This window comes from Sinocyclocheilus grahami, unplaced genomic scaffold (genome assembly GCF_001515645.1).
Source record: "Sinocyclocheilus grahami isolate Dianchi unplaced genomic scaffold, SAMN03320097.WGS_v1.1 scaffold388.1, whole genome shotgun sequence".
NCBI lineage: Eukaryota > Metazoa > Chordata > Actinopteri > Cypriniformes > Cyprinidae > Sinocyclocheilus > Sinocyclocheilus grahami.
In genome coordinates this window covers 220,333-225,465 of record NW_015505567.1, presented here as the reverse complement: position 1 = coordinate 225,465, position 5,133 = coordinate 220,333, and the positions used below count along the sequence as shown (strand labels likewise).

The 5,133-nt window shown below is 39.0% G+C and overlaps 1 long non-coding RNA gene across 1 annotated transcript in view; it reads left to right on the top strand.

Annotated features, from left to right (window-relative positions):
* The first annotated feature begins 2,363 nt into the window (after positions 1 to 2,363).
* The window catches only part of LOC107550122 (uncharacterized), an 18,838-nt gene continuing 16,068 nt past the window's right edge, over positions 2,364 to 5,133 (top strand). The window contains exon 1 of the long non-coding RNA XR_001604629.1: positions 2,364 to 2,444. This is a non-coding gene — a long non-coding RNA (uncharacterized lncRNA). The remainder of the gene's footprint in view (positions 2,445 to 5,133) is intronic.

Below are 5,133 nucleotides of genomic sequence, written 5' to 3'. Positions count from 1 at the left end.
TGTTCTCTTATCAGTCACATGGTCCGCGTTTTTCCCGCTCTGGCAGAGTATACATTTTGACATGATTTCTATAACAAGAATATGATACATTTGACAAAGAAGTGATTAGAATAAACGTTTCAAGCATGAATTCTTAAACTCACACATACTAAACAAGAATGTGATCCTATAAGCTATTCAATAGTTATTAAAAATTCATTCACAATAAATGATTAAGACCAGATCAGTCACATGTGGGTTACATGCATAATATGGAGTTATTACATAGCAATGATTAGCTGCTCACAACAAGTCCTTTTAGTGTCATTTAGATGCATATTTACATGGAAATGCAGTTTCTTTGGCATTCTGTGGACGTAAGGATGCGTTCTGTGAAGACCAGAGAGGTTAAAATGTCTGTAAGGAATTTCAGTCTGTTCTGTCTCCTAAGTGGGGGGAAAAGTCAATCCGAAGAGCTTGTGATCACTATCACATGTTTCCATGTGATGGTCACGCTATGCATCTCTTTTGACCATTATTCTTGATAACTTGCCCCCAAAATTGACATTCTCCTTGGAATTGACAATAAGTGATCCTTTGCTTTAATGTTGAAAGCTGTTCTGTGAAAGAGTCGGTTAGGCTTGCTTCAAACTGGCTAGGGTCTGATTTATGACATCCTGTTGTCTTGGGCCTCTGTGGAATTTGGACTCCTCGTTTCAACCATGTTTTGACCAAATCTTAGATTGTCTGATTCGGTCTGATATCCTACACACAATATTAACTATAGCAAATTTGGAGTCTCTAATTCAAACTCTCTAGCACCACCAACAGGCCAAATTTGCACTCATGTTTTTGCTAATACATTTTGAACCGTAAGGGGTAGAAACAAAACAATTTTTGCTTCTGATTCCTTAGATCATGAACTGAATCAAATGTATATTATAGTTTGAATTTTTGTAGGTGTTGGTGTTTCGCAATTTAGAATTTTCTGAAAAACCTACTTTTTCAAACTCATCCCAGACGGTTTGTCCAAAATTGGTTCAGACCAGTGTTGGCAAAAAGTTATTAAAAGATTTTCAATAGACTAAAGTGTTCTTGTAAAGCATTAATGTATTAATGAATTTTTATGATGTTTGAGCAGAAATAGATATGAGGCTAATATTTGCAATGTTTTAGCAGATTCTGACCAAACTTGGTACTTGTATGACCTGCGGGCACATAAGTAGTTTCGACCACCTACTGGTCAAAATATATAAAAATTTGACATTTTTGTTTATAACATCTGAATAGGTTGGCTAAAAATTGTAAGATTGGTCTCATTAGAATCAGAGCAGCATACCGCATCGAACAGTACACATTTTTCCACATAGCTCCTCTGCTATCAACGAGAAGAACATCTGTACTTCCTCAACAGGGGGAACAACCACTTTTTGGTTGTTTAAAAAAGGTGCGCTCGTTCAAAACAGTTGTGTTCAATCCTTCGCTGGCTGTGCTGATTTAAATCTAGTGGTTCTTTTGTGTTTGTGTCGCAAGTTCAGTGACGCAGGTAGTAACGATTCTCTCCGGCCAATCCGTGATCAGCAGAGTTTACACGTCACATTTTGGTAACGGTACGGTACGCTTGGAACCCCAACCGAGGTGGTACTAAAAAAAGTACCAGGTACTGTACCCAGTGGAAAACCCCCCAAAAGTGAACTGTACTGAGCCGTACCATGCCGTACCATGCAGTGGAAAAGCACCACAAGTTACTTCAGCACGGCAGTCATGCTGCGTGCTCTCACACAGGTGCAGCGTTTATGTGCAAGAGAAAGTGCGTGACAAAGTGAGTTACTTCGATGTATATTGTTAATTACCTAGATTATTACAGTGTACCACAATTGTGTTAACTTCGACAGTGTTTATGATGTTATTGAAGTTTAGCGATCTTTCTGAGTGTAATTTGATCCTGTTTAACGAGCGGCTTAGCCCCGTTAGCATCGCAATGTGCATTGTTCATGTTTACAACTGTATTACATTTAAGGGTAACATTTTTATGGTGATAATACCTTTCAACGACCATTAATACTACCATCTGTATTAATGATACAGTCCCATTTCTATATATAACTTATATTTCATTGTTTGTAATCTTACTATGCAGATTGTTATTCTCACAGAGATATTGCTGATATATTTCTCAGTTTATATTCTATATATCAGTGCACTTTATTGTTTGTTTATTATAGAGTTTGTGATATGTTGAGTCATTGGTTATATTTGAACAATGAATATTTATATCTGTTGTTTTATTTATTTCAGAAACTACCTCAAATACACTAACATGTGTATAAGGTCAAATCTTGTACAATAAACGGTCAAACTCAATATGATGACTCGACTGACTCCCTGACAAGAGTTCTGCAGCGGTCAATAATTATTAACCAGCATTTAGTGGGGCAATCCCCAATACTGTTGCTGAGTGATAAGTGATATGTATCTGCATCTGCTGATACATATAGACATCTGACGAGTCATAGCACTAGAGCGGAGGCGAGAAAGCTGCGGAGAATCCGCTCACCCAGAAGCAACCGTAACTGGTAGATTTAAAGAAAATTCCTGCCGTTTGGCAAATAAATAATTTTACATACTTATTCCTAACTCTTTAAGCTTTAAGTTACATTTCAAATGACAAGGGATACATTTATAATTCATTATATGAATTATCCTGTGAACTTGTTCTCTCAAATGGCCTGGACAACTTATACACAGTATAAGATATAACAACTTATATGGATGGAACGCCACTGATATATATATATATATATATATATGATCCAAAGTAACTAGCAACTCAGTCTGTTTTTTTTTACTCCCACTTTACTCTTACTCAAGTAACTATTAAGATTATTACTTTTGGTGGAGTCACGTGATGCTCTCGACCTAAGTGGCAAGGTTTCACTGAGCTCCCACGACCATTGCGCTATTTTCATATTTTAACATTGAACAATTTCATTTGCAGCATTTAACTCCTAAGCATGTCAGGAACTGGTCCCTAGGGCTGTCCTCGACTAAGGATTTTTCTGGTCGACTAGTTGTCGTTCATTTTAAGCATTAGTCGACTAATCGCACGTTTATAAATAAACCATTTAAATCATTATTATGAGCCTTTAGTTGCCTACGTAGCCTAATATGCGCTCAAGCACACGAATAAAGCTTGCCACAGCAGTCCGGCAGAAGTAATGGTTATGAATGTGTCAGTGGAAAACAGTAAGGAGACTGCATTAACATTTTAATAATTTGATAAACTAGTGCTTTCTTTGTTTTCGGTTTAAGAGATGAATTCGGCGACACTGACTCATCATCTCCGCAGTAGTGTCGCCTGTGTGCATGTTTCATACGGATTACATAATCTGAGAATATTTGTTTTCCATTTGAATTGGTTTATTTGAAAGTAGATATTTCACTCTCTATAGATAGCCTATATATTTGTCCGTAAGGTAAAGATATACACAGTGTTTCGCGCTCAAGTTCACAAAGAACGAGGCAGAAAGAGCATCATGTTTGCTTTCATTATTTCACAAAAGCGTGATTTGTTGTTATTGTGAGGGCACACAAATAAACGTAGAGTCTTTACAAATTTGAAAGATGTATTACTCTTATCTGTATTAAAAATGACCAGTATTTTAAGAGCAAGTGAGCGCACCGGCGCCTCCATCTGTCATCATGCAGTGAGCGCGCTGCTGTTCAGTTTCCGCACAGATGAATAGCGGACATTTCTCCTGGTTAACATTAGATTGAGCGGCCATGTAAAGTTGCTAATTCTTACATATTTCAGATGATAAGCCATATTTGAGGTCGATGAATGATAGGCGAGCGCTTGGATGTCCTGACCGATGTACTGTATTACCACAAAGACCAGCTGTTAACGATCTGTTAGTCACGGACTGTGTGACTTCGCCTGTGTTTTTTTTCTTTTTCTGCGACTAATAAAATTTTGGTCGACCAAGCCTCTTCTGGTCGACTAACTATTAGTCGACTATTAGGGGGCAGCTCTACCAGTCCCGCAGCCTTCCAACAAGAAACTAGACAGGGCCGCATGACAACAAAGGGCCAATCGGCAGCTAATCAAGGTAATAAAGATGGCGGTTCAGTTCCTCAACCGAACAGTCCAGCCTAGCACAGGCTGTTACTGATAATTTAAGTGCCCTCCTGGACATGAAATTCATTCGTCTCGAGTCGACCTTAGACTCAATTACAAGCCGTTTAGAGGATAACACGAAACGTATCATGGAAGCTGAGAGTCGCGTTTCCCAGACTGAAGACAAAGTGGCGGAACTTCACAACAAGATAGTGGTGCTGGAAAGAACTGTACAGTCCCGCTCGGAGAGAGCAGAGGACGCCAAAAAGCAGCCGGCGAGACAATATTCGCAACATAGGCTTGAAAGAAGGCGCGGAGGGTCACAGACCTGTTGAATTTTTCCAGACTTGGCTGCCTAAGATGCTGGGAATTGAAACCAAACATGGGGCTGTTAAAATTGACCTGGCACATAGAACACTTGGTCCGCTCAAACCCAACCGCAAACACCCTGTGTTGATTAAGCTTCACAACTACTCCGATAAGGCTAAAATACTGGCAGCTGCTAAGAAGAAGGATCATCTCACATATGAGAGCAGTGATATTTTTATTACACAGGATCTGTCAGTCAAGGTCAGGGAGGCGAGACGGGATGAGCATACAACGACATCTGCAGTCAGCTCATTCAAAGAGGAGACAGTTTCGTGATGCGCTACCTCTGCTTTAACTTTAACGGATCAGACTACTCCTTCCAATGTGCACAAGATGCAGGCATTTCTGAGCAGGTTGGACTAACATTGTACTGATTACACAAATGGATGGGAGGAGCATGGTGTCCCTTTTTTTACAGTAGGTAAACATATGGATGGACAGATACTTTAAAGACGGTTTTCACTGTTCATTTAAAGACTTTGTTCCTGATTCATTACTGTTCTGCGCTGAGTGATTTACGGTGCATGTAAAGACCTTTTTTTTTTTTACATTTTCATTGTTCTGTAATGAGCAATGTTATTATTTTTTCCCATTTGAAGTGTCCGGCTTAGAGCTCATACAGTATTTTATAGCTGCTTAGTTACTGTTATGCAAGATTTTGCGCAATG